Source organism: Balaenoptera ricei, chromosome 16, assembly GCF_028023285.1.
Source record: "Balaenoptera ricei isolate mBalRic1 chromosome 16, mBalRic1.hap2, whole genome shotgun sequence".
NCBI classification, from domain to species: domain Eukaryota; kingdom Metazoa; phylum Chordata; class Mammalia; order Artiodactyla; family Balaenopteridae; genus Balaenoptera; species Balaenoptera ricei.
In genome coordinates, this window is record NC_082654.1 from 20147723 (window position 1) to 20164730 (window position 17008).

The 17008-nt window shown below is 36.2% G+C and overlaps 1 protein-coding gene across 5 annotated transcripts in view; it reads right to left on the reverse strand.

The window, feature by feature from the left end:
* Positions 1–17008, reverse strand: part of ADD3 (adducin 3) — a 124574-nt gene that overhangs the window by 37872 nt on the left and 69694 nt on the right. The window lies entirely within an intron of this gene.

The following is a 17008-nucleotide window of genomic DNA, read 5'->3' on the forward strand; positions in this document are numbered from 1 at the left end:
CATAAATATTCCTGCTTCCAGGTGACATTTGGAACAACTCAGTTCTAGGGCTCCTTCTCTTTAAAATTAACCAACCCTATTTTTTAATACCACATATACACAGTCATGCTTTCTACTAATTCCGAACAATATAAACACCAGTGCAAACAAGTATGAACTCCATTAGGGGAAAAAAATTAGTCTTTCAACAATGTTCTCTGAATTGAAAATGATGCAGAAGACAGATTTTAAAAAAAAATAATGTTATAAAACTTGTTAATACTATGGGTTTTCCTCTGGCCATGCAGATTAGAAACAAGATATCAAGCATAAACAAAATTCTAGCTTTAAAAATCTTATCCAAATATTTATGCAGTAACTATCCAATATGTATGTTTAAAGAACATTAGGTTGAAGACAAAATTAGATAAAACACTTTAGAATGATGGCTTTTGAACTTTTTAAAAATGGTAATCCACAATAAGAAATACATTTTATATTGTAATCACATACAAATACATGAGCTGTATAACTGAAACAAATTCAGGACATGATACTTTCCTTTACTATGTAGTATATTCTGGTATTTTCTACTTTAATCTCTTCCTTTTTTAAAAAAAAATGCTCATCAAATTGATTTATGATCTATTAATAAGCTGTTGTAATCTACAGTTTGAAAAACACTGCCCTAGGAACTCTAAGTCATGATCAGATGGGAAATAGAAAGGAAAAGAAGAATGTGTGTGTGCATGTGTGTGTACGTGTGTGTGTGTGTGTGTGTGTGTGTGTGTGAGAGAGAGAGAGAGAGAGAGATGGGGGGAATAAATATGTGCTAGAGGGATGGAAGGAACTAAGAAATGATTCCTTGATTTTTTTTTTTTTTAATATTTATGGCAGATTATAGCAATAAGATCCTAGTGCTTTGTGGGATAACTAGATTTTCCTCCATCTGGGCACTTAGAAAGTGCCACCTGTACTACCCAATGTCAGGGTTTATTTGTTTTTTTTTTTTCTTCATTTTTCTTGACTCATATCTACTTCTAGTTCAATTTTCAAGACCTCTTTGCTTATGTTTGTAGTCCCCACAACAGCAGAATACTCCACAGCATCAGCTGAATTGAATTATTTTACTGTATCACAGCTCCTTCCAAAACAACCTTGTTTGTGTTACTTCTAGACTGGGAATGGTAAAAACAACCCTATGAAAAGTTATTACTTATAAAAAGTCTTTCCAAACTTGAAATTCTTGGTAGATTTAACAGCTTTCTCTAGAACATAAGCAAAAAGATGGCTGTACTTTCAAGTACCAGGCCCATTGTTTGGTATTTAAAACAATAATCAAAGATATGCCAAGACTTCAAAGCAGCATATTTGGTTAAAAACAACAACAAATGCTAGTTTATTTAGTTTTTCTTGATGAAAGTTACTATAAAACTGTGAAGGTATTTAAAGTTCTAGAAAACAACTTGGACTCTGCATAAACTATGACAAGCCACGTCAGATCGACCACTGAAATTTTGTTCATTTTAAACTGCAAAATACATGAACTACTTTCAACTGCTAGCCAAAATTTTATATACAGCTGACATAGAAATTGATAGATATGGAAAATTGAACAGAAGTAGGTAAAAGTCAAGAAAAATGAAAAAAGAAAAAAAGGCATTGAGTGGCACTGAGTAATACAGATGGCACTTTCTAAGTGCCCAAATGGAAGAAGATTTAATTACCCCACAAAGAACTAGAATCTCATTGCTATAATGGCTACTGATTCTATGAGAGCTCTCTTGGAATTTTTCAGACTAGATTCAAGGAACACATTTCACTGATGAGAGGAAACTATAATCAGAGGTGTTGAATAATTTTTCTAAAGCTACAATTTTTCTAAAGCTCAAGTATCAGATATTGCTATAAAATCATAATAATGACATTTATTAGTATTACCATATCATTCACAGACTGCCCCATGGCCATAATTTACCCTCAAATGAAATATAAGAAAAAAAACAAGGCCCACCACACACAGTTTATGCAGGTAATTTATAAATAGTATTGACTGAGAAGAATAGACTATAAGGAAAGCCTAAAAATCCTAGTGTTTCTAAATGGATTTAATGTTATGATTGTCTGTCTGTCTAGCATGCACAGAAAAGTAGATGTACAAATGAGGTAGTTGCATAGTGGTGGTTTGCATGACTTAAATACCTAAGGAATACACTTTCTTTAAGTAACTAGATTTTTAATGATTAAGAAGTATCTACTAACATATTACCAGTAAATGAAGGATCTGTCTTTTCACTTAAATTCTTTGAAGGCTTTGAAGCAAAAATTAAGAGAACAACCAGTCCAAATCTCTTGTTTTCTAGGTTAGATAACTAATGAAAGAGGTCTTCATACAGAGACATGCCCAATATCATACACCTAACATCATCAGGGTGATCTAAGTTCTCCTAGCTCTTTATGCCACACAATATTGCCTCCTCATAATTGGCCTTGTTTTCTATCAGTACTTAGCAAACCAGATAAGTAAGATACATAAGGACAAGGAGTATTAGGACATGGGCAGACCAAGAAGCTTAATGAAGTAGGCAAAGATGAGTAGTATCATAAAATATCATGAGACATTCCATAAAATTTTGAGTTCCAAACAAAGAGGAACTAAATACATGCAGGGTTAAGGGCCCTTAAACTGGTTCAAGTTCATCTGAAAACACCACCACATGGGCAATGATCAGTATGTTGGAAGTTGTAACTGTTAACCTAGCAGATGACTGCTATGTCTTAATTAGAAGTTATCAGAATGACATTGACTGTGCCCTGGGTAACAATAAATTATGTTCAAGTTCACATTTTTATCTCTAAAGTTAATTTAGCATCATTTTGAAAGAGTTGAGGGCCTTTAACTATTTATAATGAAACAAATCAACCCTCAGAAAAAGTTTATGTTGGCAATAATTCCACTGTATAGATTTAAAAAACTGAGATTTAATAATTTGCCTCAGACTACCAAATATTCTTCACCAAACAAGAAATTATTCACGGTTATAGATCTTAATTAGGTGTGGAAGAGATGACCAAAAAAGATGGAACGGCTCAAAGGACTGTTATTTCCTAGAAGTATACACAGTTATTACAAACTTAATTACTGTCTTTCTTTACTGGGGCACCTGAAAATATATTATAGGATCACAATATTCAGCACCAAAACAGAAATGGTAAATATTATCAAGGTAGTAAAATAAAAAAATCTTGTATGGTTACCAAACTGGTATAAATGTGAAAATTTAACTCTCTGTGGTCTATTGCCAGAATCCTAAAATTGATCCAAATGGTCCTTAAATTTCTGAATACTTTTTTTGCTCTTCTGAAATGACTTCTGCTGAGTATATCTTTAAAATAAAACTATAAACTCTAAGCTTCAATACAAAAGTCTAGGAAAAAATGAATCTATAGTTGATTAGCAAAAGATACCATTAATCTGGGCCTGAGTCAAAAATGCAACTTAACTCAAAAAACTAAAAGTAGAATAACAGGGCTTCCCTGGTGCCGCAGTGGTTGAGAGTCCGCCTGCCAATGCAGGGGACACGAGTTTGAGCCCTGGTCCGGGAGGATCCCACATGCCGCGGAGCAACTAAGCCCGGGCGCCACAACTACTGAGCCTGTGCTCTGGAGCCCATGAGCCACAACCACTGAAGCCCAAGCGCCGTACTCCGCAACAAGAGAAGCCACCGCATTGAGAAGCCCACGCACCGCAACGAAGAGTAGCCCCCGCTTGCCACAACTAGAGAAAGCCCGCGTGCAGCAATGAAGACCCAACGCAGCCAAAAAAAAAAAAAAAAAAGTAGAATACCATGTGATCCAGCAATTCTACTCCTGGGTATATATCCAGAAAAATGAAAACACTAACTTGAAAAGACACATGCACCCCAATGTTCATAGCAGCACTATTTATAATAGCCATGATATGGAAGCAACCCAAGTGCCCAGCAACAGACAAATGAATAAAGAAGATGTGGTATATATATATATATATATATAATGAAATATTACTCAGCCATAAGAAAAAATGAAATTCTGCCATTCGCAGCAATGTGGATGGACCTAGAGAATATTATGCTTAGTGAAATAAGTCAGACAGAGAAAGACAAATATTGTGTGATATCACTTATATGTGGAATCTAAAAAAATACAAATGTATATGCAAAACAGAAACAGACTCAGATACAGAAAACAAACTAGTGCTTACCAAAGGGGAGAGGGAAGAGGAGAGGAGCAAATTAGGGGAATGGGATTAAGAGATATAAACTGCTATGTATAAAATAAACAACAAGGATATATTGTACAGCACAGGGAATTATAGCCATTATCTTGTAATAACTTTTAATGGGGTATAATCTGTAAAAATAGGGAATCACTATGTTCTACACCTGAAATTAATATAATATTGTAAATCAACTATACTTCAATTAAAAAAAAATCTGACAATGTCAAGGAAAAAATGCCAACAATAATAAAACAAACTAATAACAGTAACAGCAACCCTTTATATTTCTAAGGGTCTTGTACTTTTAATGGAAGTTGATAGCTGGCTCAGCATTTATTAAAAAAACAGATATAAGAAAAGCATCAACTGGAAGGCACAGCTATGAGAGTATTCTGGTCTCAAACTGTTTTAATAATAAAAGCTATACTGCTAATTAACATAAACTACTTTAGCAAACATGAAAAATACATCCTGTGCTTGTATAATTGGAACATAGTAGTAGTTCTGTATAACCATAATACACGTTGTTTAAGTAGGTGCTTGCTAGGTCACACTGAGCAGGGTGATCCAAAGACCAAAGGCATTCACTGCTGGATAAAGCAGAAAATGAATCTAACTTCTTTCTCACTAAGGTATCAGCAGTTGATGAAGAATATTTTATTGATCAACATTACCTGTTGCAAGCAACAGAGAGCTGGACTTCTGTACGTGAAGAGTAGGGGCTGGGGAGAAGAGAGTCAGTCACTTGCTTAGACATTGGTAGGACTGGAAATAATGTTCACTGGTAACTTGAAAAAAATTTTCATTATAAATAGGTCAAATTTACCAGTTGTAATGGCCATGCGAGGGGCAGAGTTATAAACTTGAAAACATGTACAAAAAGTTCAGAAGAAGTGTATTTTCTTGAAGCCTAAACTCTATCAATTTTTAGACTTAGCTCAAATTGTTCCCAACGTGAATCATTTGGAAAAGCAAATATAAGACTGATTATATATATATATATATCTTATAAAATGATGAGTAAAACAATCAACCGTAGAGAGAGGGCAGTCTCTCAAGTATCTTGCAGAATCCAAAAACACATGGCCTCAGTGCCTTTACCCTCCTTTCTACAAAACACGATGAACGTTCTGTATATATTCCCTCAGTCATCATTTGTCTTCAACATGGAGTGTATTGGAAATGGTTGGGAAAAAACCAAAAGGTGGGTTTGTTTTTTTTTTTTCCCTAAGAGAAAGTTGACGGAGACCAGTGGATTGATTACTCAGATGTGCCTCTAAGACATTTAGTTTCTGTTATTATGTCCCCTGGTATCAGTGAAAATTTTTAAATTGAGATCCAGGAAACTATCCAGAACTTGACAGCTCATGATAAATGAGAGGTTTAAAAAAGTGGAATCAGTGGAGATTATGATTTTTAAAGAAAGATTCATTGCTCTCAATTTCTGGAGATACCTTAAATCTTTGGCTCTTTACTATTTAGTAGTTCTGGAAAAAAGCTTTTTTTTAAAAAACAAAATTACATGTGCAGCACTGAGCTTGAAAAATTTAAAGCCATTGCTTTTGACATTTTCTTGAGAGCAATGTTTGAGGAAAAATCACTCTTACCTATTACTGCATATCTACTCTGAAACCTCAGGAAACATTTTCCAAAGTGAGTATCAGAATACAAGTAATATAGAAAACTTAATTCCCTCAAATTCCAATCTTACATATACCTATTTTTCAAAATTTCTGAACTCAAGAAATTCTAGTTCTTCATTCTGAAGAAATGCAAATGATCCTACAAAAGCTCATTATTAAAAATGAGTTGAGTTTGCAAAACAAAACATTCACCCAAAAGGCTGGTCTAGAAAACTGATTTGTTATAGTGGATGGTACTTCTAATGGTCCATTCCTAACGTGATTGTTGTGACCAGTGAGGGACAGAAGGGAGGCTGGCACAAAAAATATGAGGCAAAGTTCCTTATTTTAAAAATTGGAGGAAAATATACAAAAAAATCTTAAAGAACACAAGGTATGAGTAAGTTCCAAGAGTTCATTTTGATCTACTATCAGGTATCCCAACTAAAGACTTCTGGCTTTCATGATTATTACTTATAAAATACAGCTGCAAAAGTCAATCCAAAAGCTGTAGGTAACTCAGTACATCGTTACTGCAAAGAAGTCATTTGAAGGAGTTCCTACCTCTAGATTTGGCTGGTAAGGAGGATTTCAAGATCATCACAACCTCATCTGTTTTCTTTCTATGGAAAGTCTAATACTGAGTCATGAAAATGCAATTTATTAAGCATAGGTAATAGTACTTGAAAATTATTTCCAAAAATACTGGCCATAACCCACCATTTAGAACTCTGATAACAGTTTTAAGTGGAAGTCCATGCAAAGAGATGTTTATCAACCTTGAAAATCTGTTTTTATAATAAAAAAACTATTTTTGTGGAACTAGCTTTTTCAAATGAATTATCCTTTAAATCTAAAGTTTGATATTACATCCTGTACTGGGTTGAATAGTGTCCCCTAAAATTCCTATCATTACCTCAGAATATGACCTTATTTGAAAATAAGGTCTTGGGACTTCCCTGGCAGCGCAGCGGTTAAGAATCTGCCTGCCAATGCAGGGGACACGGGTTCGAGCCCTGGTCCGGGAAGATCCCACATGCCGCGGAGCAACTAAGCCCATGCGCCACAACTACTGAGGCTGCGCTCTAGAGCCCACGAGCCACAACTACTGAGCCCACGCTCCACAACTACTGAAGCCCACGTGCCTGGGGTCTGTGCTCTGCAACAAGAGAAGCCACCGCAATGAGAAGTCCACGCGCTGCAACGAAAAGTAGCCCCAGCTCGCCACAACTAGAGTAAAGCCTGCGCGCAGCAACGAAGACCCAACGCAGCCAAAAATAAATAAATATATTTTTTTAAAAAAGAAAATAGGGTCTTAATTTGTAATTAAATTAAGATGAGGTCATATTGGATTACGGTAGGCCCTAAATCTGATGACTAGTGTCTTTATAAGAGAAAAGTAAGAGAGATGTGGATACAGAGACACACAAGGGAAAAAGCCATGTGATGATGGACGGAGGCACAGACCGACCTGATGCAGCCACAAGCCTAGGAACACCAATGATTGCCAGCAACTACCAGAAGCTGGGAGAGAGACACAAAACAGATTTTCCTCAGAGCAGCCAAAAGAAACCAACCCTGCTGACACCCTAATTTTGGACTTCTGGACTCAAGAACTGTACGAGAATAAACTTCTGTTGTCTTCAGTCACTCATTTTGTGGTACTTTGTTATGGTAGCCCTAGGAAACTAATATACATACTGTTCCAATGGAATTTCTATCTTAATAATACTTATTTTAGGAGGCATTTCACCATCACAACAGTGTAGACAGATAGCACACCTTTGCAAAATCAAAGTCAGCTCTTTAGGAATAACAGAAATCAAAATAGCAACCCGAATGACATTAAAAAAAAATTTATTTATTTTTGGCTGCATTGGGTCTTCGTTGCTGTGCGCGGGCTTTCTCTAGTTGCAGTGAGCGGGGGCTACTCTTTGTTGCGGTGCACGGGCTTCTCATTGCAGTGGCTTATCTTGTTCCCGAGCACAGGCTCTAAGCCGGCGGCGGACTTCAGTAGTTGTGGCTCGCGGGCTCTAGAGCACAGGCTCAGTAGCTGTGGCGCACGGGCTTAGTTGCTCCGTGGCATGTGGGATCCTCCCGGACCAGGGCTCGAACCTGTGTCCCCTGCACTGGCAGGCGGATTCTTAACCACTGCGCCACCAGGGAAGCCTCCCGAATGACATTTGATATACCATTTGATATACATAAGGGCAACGCAACATAGATGTCTTCCACAATGGTATGACTTTTACAAACTATTACCATGTTAGATCAAGAAACAATGTTTCCAAGAAAATCTGAAGCAAGATGATATGAATGTTCTTGTCATATCAGATTCTGAACAGAAATTTCTTTGTAAAACTCCATGAAGATTCACAATGAATATCAACCACAAAGTAAAGATGCAGTGGGCTCTACTGGTTCTATCATAGCTGAAACACTTAAAGCAGTTATCAAATTTTAAAATATTCCAGTCTGATGGAATGTCTTTTCATTAAGCAAGAGTGGATTTAAAAAGCCACTCACTCTGTTTATCAGGTTTCTTGCCATGTGTACATACAAGCTGCATTTCTGCCCTTCTCCCCACATTAGGGACCACTAAACCCTAACCTGCAGATTCAGCATCATGCCCGGCTCTGGGCCCCCAGGATTATGAGAAACCTTAAGAAACTAGTGTAGCAGCTCAGCATCAAGTTAGTCTTGCTGCTGCTGCTCCCACTCTGATGATTGACTTTCACCTTAGCCATACTTTTATCTGATTGTTAATAATCAAACTCTGTTAATCTCTTAGCCACTCCACTCACTCTAAAGCAGCCTAAATCCCTTTCTTGTTTTTCTATCAGGTAACTCCAAATACTTTCAAAATTGAAGATCTATGCCTGAACCCTCTTTCCCAGGTCTCAGTCTTAGACCCTTCTATCAGTTTCTACCGTTCCCTAAGGTAACCTGATGGCTCACACCCTGGCTTACAGTAGAGGATTTCTGATGCCATGCAAACTTCCCTGGTATTAATTCCCCATCTAGGCTTCTACCAATTGCCACCCTTTGCCAAAACACCCTGTTCCTATGCACTGCCTACAGGTCAGGGTTTGAAACCTACTGTCCAACCTCCCTGACAGTCCATACACCTGGGCTTTTTCCTACTGCCTGTTGCTAGGAATCTGCCCTGTCCTCAAGGGTCTGCCTGGATTCCAAATCTTTGTCAGGCATTCAGCCACTCCGACTCTGTTACTGACACCATCCTTCTTAGTAATTTAGCTTTCGTGTTTTTCTATTAAACAAATTACACCAGAATTTTTAAAAACACAATTTTTGATGAAAATATGTTTTTATGGGGAGAGAGGGTTAATGGCCAGTAGTCAACATTTCCTGAGCATCTACTATTACCTAACATTGTTTTAAGAAGGCAGCATGTTTTAACTCATTTAATCCTCATAATAACCTTAGACAGGTAGGTGCTATTACCATACTCATTTTACAGACAAAGAAACAGCATACAGAAGTTACGTGTACAAGGTCACATATCAATATCTGTGCAGCTATGATATAAATTCAAGTAGATGGGCTCCAGAACCTGTGTTCTTAACCACTACACTATAATTGCTTCTCTACCTTCTACTACCCTATCCCCATCCCTAAACTCCAATGATGTTTTCAAATTTTGAGTCATTTCAAATTTATACCTGTTAACATCCTCTGGTAAATGTCTCCAACTCCTCCCCTACCCAGCCCCAAATCTAAGTCCCCACCTCTAATGTGAACTCTTTGACAAGATATATGTTTTCATAGGCTGTATCTTCTTACGATGAAATTTACCTGAATGTAAAAGCAAGAAGTACAGGGTGTGACACTCAGGAATTTGATGATTAAATCAATAATAAATATGTAAAATCCCCTGGTCATTCATCAAATTTCATCCTCTACAAAGTGTAATCTAAATTACAACTATAATTGTGAGCTTTAGAAAGAGGTGAGGGGAGTCCTCTGGATCCTACTATCTAGATTATATATGCCCCATTATTTCATCTAGAACTGTGTTGGACATTTACTGCCATATAGGTTTGTCAATTCATTTAAAAAGGTCTAGGCTCTGACCTGGTATAAAATAAGACTTAGCCTTGCAAAGTAGGTCTAGTCAATATGAATAAGAATCCTGAAAATGTGTGCAGACATTTTGATATTTTATGACAATTCATATAAGAGAAACGAGATCGAGATTCTTTTCTGACATGAACATTGAGGAGACTGAAGATGATGGGAAGATAAAGAGACAACCACCCAAGCCTCTAAGCCACAGCTGGAAACTGGTCTTAATAAAAAGTAAAAGAAAATCTGAAAGAAGACCTAAAAAGGTTAACTGTCCAATTCACGGGAAAAGAGAAAGCATTAAAATAACTCATCGTTTAACTTATGGAGGAAAGTATATCAAAAACAGCGGGCTGAAAAATACCTTTGTAAGAATAACAGAGAAACAAAACATTTATAAGTCCATATAACAACTCTTCCAAGAAATAAATACTGCCTTCCTTAATATTATCTAATTACAGCCCAAAGAGGAATAGCATCTCTAGAATTTAAAGGGGTTAGAGCTCAATAGGATATAAGGTATTATTACATCTAGTACTACCCTCATTTCTCCATATGAAGAAACAGGTCCCAGGAGAGAATCTGACTTGCCCAAGTCCCTCAATTTATCTTACTCAAGATTTTTCATATTATCTGGAGCAGCATATGATACACAGAATGTAGATCATATGATCTATCAATGTAAGAAAAGATTTAAATATGAACTACATTTTAAAAATTCCTTTAACTAAAGGTTTTGGCAATAAACTAATTTCAAAAGCTACTGTACATTAAATAAAATGTTAACTTTCATGAAAAAGGAAAATCACCTAATGCCTCAAGCACCAGTTTCTTGATTTTAAGGGGTTTGTAGGTATGCATTCAGGGTTAAAAACACACAAAACAAATTTTCTTGATGTGTGCTTTCATAAGAATTGAGTCATTTATACCATTTTAAAATAATGAGAACACTTCTCTTTTAAGCTTTCATGGTAATTCACTAGAGAGAGTAAATTTTATGACTCAGCTTTTTGTGCTCACTCACACATGCCTGAATGGTCCACTTAAATTGCTTGCTATATTTTAAATTCAGGCCTGGAGTAGGATTCTTGTTTCTCTGAGGCTCACGAAGACTAGACTCACAGCTTAGTTCTACAGTGCCTGTTTAGCTGGACTTAAAGCCTACATCAAGTAGTTTACTGTCAAAATAAAAAGCAATCTTCATGGAGCTTAGTAACTTAAGTAGCTCTCCAGAGTTTGGTAAATATTTTGTGTCTACTTTTTATATCTATTGTCAAGGAAGGGTTCTATAGAGTGGTGAAGTATTATTTTACACATCTAAAAGGTACTATGGATACTACAATCCTTCAGGTTCATGGTTACAACTGAGAAGCACAAAGCCCCCTACCATAATTTTCCAAACACACCATTTTCTTAGTCATTCCCAAGTTTGTTTGTTTGTTTGTTTGTGTTTTAAGCATCCTGGAGTCACATCTTAATCAGGCTGGGGTTTTTTAAAATTCAGGCTCTGAAAATAGCATGGAAAAGGCTTTAAATATACCCCACAGACCTAGAGGAAAATGATGACCCTCCCAAACAAAAGCCATTTCTCTAACTAATGCTTTGCTCACCTTATTTCTCACACACTTGGACTGTTTTCCCTGCTCACCTCCATCCATTCAAATCTTCCACACTTTGTGGTGTGTTCAAAAATCAACTCCTTCCACGATGGCTTCCCAATCTCCTCTGTCAGAATTAGCGCCCCCCCCCTTAGTGTTCCCAAAGCACTTTGTCATAGTCTGTGTTGCTTTTGAATTATTTGAGTATGTCTTTCTGCCCCAGTAACTAGGCCAACATCTTTTTCCTTTCTTCACTGTCTACTAACAGTTATACTCAATAAGGGTTTATTAAACTGAGTGAGGTGAGTAGGGCTATTGACTCATAATATCCCATTCTCTAGTCTTAGAGTAAACTAGGGCAGAGAATCTAGAGCAACTCTTGAAAAGTGGGCTAATCATGGTTTGATAAGAATGGCCAGCTACCCAAGATGGTTGAGGTAATGAAAAAGTAATCACAAAAAAGTATGAAGGTATAAAAAGAGCAATTAAAAAAAAACTATACCTACTGCTGTGTTCTGAGACCAGATACAAATGGTGCTACAAAATGTCATCTTAAAATAACCAAAAAACTACTTATTCAGTCAATCAGTAAACACTAATACAGCTGTTAGGTAAAGAGTATAAAGAGATATAAAGCACAGATCTAGGTTCTGCCCTTAAAGACTTCCCAGTTTTAACTATTGAGAACTAAAATTCTCTCCTAAAATTCTCTATTGACCTCATGGAAAGAAAACTGATCATAAAAACCAGTTTATGACAAATGCCAAATGAAAGATAAATGTAAGATATCCAAGAGTTGCTGAGGATTGCTGATAAACAGAATTATGGATTAAGACAGTAAGGGAAGATTTCAATGAAGAGGTAAGGTCTGAGTTTCACAATGTATAAAATGAGGTGGTTTGAAATAGATGACCTCTGGGCTTACCTTCCAAATCTGAAATTTTATTGTAGTCTTATCACATAATTATATCAATAATAGTGACTTGATATTAACTAACCACCCCCTGAATAGAGTTTTCTTCTTAATCATTATGAAAGTAACAGCTTTTAAAAAGCTGTCAGTCCTCAAGTAAGCAGTATTATCAAATTATTTTAAATATAAATATCCAAAACCAAATGTGATATATCTCACAAGAAGTTTTGGTATTTTGTAAGAGAACTTGAGTTGGAGGCTTTTTTTCTTTATACCAGTTTCTTGGTGTGGCTTCCAAAATTCAAAACAGGCTTTTAAGTGCACACTTTTTCATACCCAAAAGTTGTATTTGAAATCATTTAAATTATTCTTGTCTCTCTGTGGATAGGAAGTGAATAGAGTAAACCTGCAAAAGTTCATCACCACTATTAAAGCACTTTTTTCTTTGTTCTTTTTAACTGTCATGGCTTTTGTACCCAGCAGTTACTGATGATCAAATGTATTCTGAAGCTCGGCCAAAGTTTTTTTTTTTTCTTTCTTTTTTTTTTTAGGGCAACACTCAAAACAAAGCAAATATTGGCTTAGTTATGACACTTGTTGTTCTAATACACTAATAGCCTATTGTCCACTGTGGTTGTCTCAACAAGATAATACATTGAAAAACAGCGTTTCCTGATAGGAAGTGAATTCCCACTGTGTGTCACAGGACCCTAGCCAAAAGCGGGGCTCTAAAGGAGAAAAAGCAGTCCCTTCTGAGATTGCATACATAACAGACCAGAGTAATGATTAGACTTTTTCTTCTCTCTTGTTTAAAAAGGCTTTCTGCTTCAGCTCAAACTACAGTCTATTTGACTGATTCTGCTATCATAGGACTGTTTTTCTAAAATGGTTTCAAATGTTTTAGACAAAGTTTGTTCAACATCCTGTAGGCAGCAGTATCCTGCATATTTCTGACTCTGGAGAATTTCCTTAGTCGTAAATGCCACAATGGATAAGGTAACATGACAAAGAAGATATTGGGATGTGTCATAAAGACACAGTGTGACCATTTTCAAGGTTAGTTTCATACAAGCAATTGTTTAAGCCATTATAACATACAAGGTACAATAATTGCAACGGTAGGCAAAAATTGGGGCTCAATTAATCCACACATCACAAATGTGCTTATTTCATTTAGAATTTGATTAGTGAGAAACTGATGTCACTAGCAGATCCAGACACAGAAGAGTAACTGACACTACCCTAACAAGACATTAGTACCCCTTTTTAAATACTGAAAATGTACTTTTTTTCCATCTATTTTCACAGACTCAAACTTGGAGAACTTTCTCTGCCCAGTTCCACTTACCAGTGGATATTGGAACACTCCAACAATAGAAGAACTAAGAACAGTTGTCATTTTGGTACAGTCCAGTGAGACTGTCTCTGTCATCTAGGTTCTCCCACCTTTTAATGCAGTGCTTGCCTCCTAGAAGGTCCTCAACACATTTTGCTAAACTGAACTATGTCAAACAATTGATATGAAAATTGACACAGAATTCTAGCATTATTTGGATAACAAATAATCTCTCAGGGTTTAGGGAAGTATACTTATTCAAGGTATGTCAAGCCTTCGGCTAAGAAGCTAGGGTGTCACCAGCATGAAAACACACAGACTCCCCTACCTCCAGGCCAAGAAAATGTCTTTTTATCTTCCTGTTGTAATTATATAAATCAAACGATGAATTCTTATTCCATTTTGCTTTCAGGACAGCTGTCGTTTGATGGAATTATAAGAATAAAATTGTGAAACAGGTAATGTTAAACATCCTACATGTGATGCAGCAAAAATTCCTGCTTCGGTTACTTTATAACTTTGCTGTGTAACTTGATAACTCTGCTGGCAGGATGGTAGTGCACAGTTCACCTCTAAGGCTGCTTCCTCAGCACCAAGTCAGAAAACTTTAGCTATGTCAAGCAACATCAATTTTAGCATTCAGTGAAACAGAGAGATGGATTAGAGGGCTAGAATGTGAAAACAATTTAAACAAGCGGACCGAAGCCAAGTTTCAAAGCCCTCAGGATTAACTCTGAATGGCTGGATTCATTGAAAATTACAAAGATCCATTTTAAAAACAAACATCACCTCAGAATCTTCTCCTCAAGTATTCAAGCTTGATAAAAAGATTTGCTTTTACTTCTGGAATGGATTTTATACTTTTGAAAGTAATTTTTTAGAAAAGGAGAGTTTATGTAAAATATAGTATACTATTCAACTTCTCTCTCTCTCTCTTTTTTTTTTTCCACATTCTTAAACTTTCAAATAGCTTAGGCCATATGGCAGGTCAAACAAATTACAGACCACACAATATACACAAAAGATGTTTTTAATTTAAATAACAGAAACTTCATACAATTTGGGTTATACAGCTTAAGTCAATATTAAAAAAAATACTATGTAACTATTACAGCTGGAAGGGACATTAAAACTCATCTATTCCAATCTTTCATTTTATACTCAATAGATGGTAAAACTGAGGATCAAGGGGGTTAAGTGACAGGCTCACAACCTCACACTCCAGTTACCAGACTTTGAACCCAATGTTATTTCATTAATCTGCTGAAAAATGACTCCTAGGGCAGTCTTACCCACTCATGAATGGCTGGGACAGTGGGGCCTACTTTTGGTGTTCTAGCCAGAGGAAGTTAAGTTGGTGAGGGGTTTTTCCATTTCCACACAGCACTATCACCTCTTTCCAATAGCACCTAGGTTCTGGGTTCTGTCCCAAAATGGAGGTAGGAGAGAAGGCTGATAGCCTAAGTATATCTGATGGGGAGAAAGGGAACAACTTGGAAATAATCCAGATACCTATCAAAAGATGAATGATTAAATATAGTATACCCATCCATACACTGAAGTACCATACAACCATTAAAAAGAATGAGGCAGATACATAATGGTGTGTGTAGTATAATTTTATTTGGATTTTTAAAATCCACTCATATTCACAGAAATTTTCTGGAAAAATAGAAAAGAAACTCCCCACTGGAGCACAGCGTTCAAAGATTAGGGTAAGAAAGAGCCGTTTTGTCATATGCCCTTTATATTGTTTCATCTTTTTACCATGTGCATTTTTTAAGTTATAAAATTAATACTTTTTAGAAGTACATTAAAGCAGAGAAGGGAACTTCTCTAGAGCCCTGGGAAAACTCTGAGGAAGACAAAGATGGGGTCTATCAAGGGTAATTTGATACTCTGTATCTAATCTACGTGATACACAGTTTATTTCTCTAGAAAAGACTTCCTAACCCTTTTCATGTCACGTTAGTTTTCACTAATACAGTGTGCATGAATAAAATTTGTATAGCATACTGGAGTAAAGAGGAGGGGGTTTGGGGGCAGCTATATAATAGGGCTAAGTAAAAAAAAAAACCCACTCCATTTTCTCTATATTACATAATTATTACAAGAAAAAAATAAGATAGAGTATTATTAGATATTAGCTATTGACTATCTACAAAATTTCCAAATAAAAATCTATCTAGAAAATCTTCTAATTTCAGTATTTAACAGCAAACTAGTTGGCAAGCTTTGCTCTGGAGCAACTATAAAAGTCTAGGAGTAACTATATTCTCCTAGAGTTCAAAGGGACAGTAGAGGTCATCTAGCTCAGTGGATTGAAACACATTTTTTAAAAATAAATCAGAACAGAAAATATAGCAGTGTGTGTTTTGCACTGTTAAGAGAAATTTATTTTAGAGATTAAGTGGTGTGTATGTGGTACATGTATTGGGTCGTGATGCAAAATATATTAAAAAAAAAAAAAAGATTGAAAGCCACTTACCCAAGGCTATACAACTAATAATTGTACACTGAGTATAACAGGCAATGTTTAATAAATGTCTACACGACACCTGTGGCAAGAGGTTCACCTAGTTCCTGCTTGAAAATTTATTTTCTTGTTGAGGACATCACTTATATACTAATTCTACTGCTCAGATATTAAACAGTAAATTTCCAAAATTTCTGATATATACAATTTATTTGAAGCAAAGCTTTAGTTTTCATGTCATTTGTAAGAATGACAAATGCCTTGGTGCCTCTTAATTCCCAGCCTAGTGCTTTTTTGTATGATATCAGGCTTTTACTTTATTCTTACATCCTTGTGATGTTAGAAAATAGCTAAACACATTACTACTACCAAAGAGTAGTAATTCAGCCAAGAAGAAGCTGAAGCAAGGAAATCCTAGGAAGTTTAAGTCCAGAAAGGATGACACAATGCCACCCCTGCAAGCTTTACAGAAATCTGCCGTTTTCAACCCGCAGCTTTAGATTTCAACTAAGGCAAATGATTCAACTTGCTTGTACTGAATGGGTGTGTTTGCCCCACAAGGGGACACAATGAACACGCAAGAGAGGAAGACAACAGTACAGACATCACAAAGCACAACCTCTCTCCCAACGTGCCCACTTTGATCAGTGCGTAATTAAACACTTCACAGGCATTTAAAACCCAACTACAAAGAGAACTCCAGTATGCGAGAAGAAAGGTTAGACCCATTTGCAAAG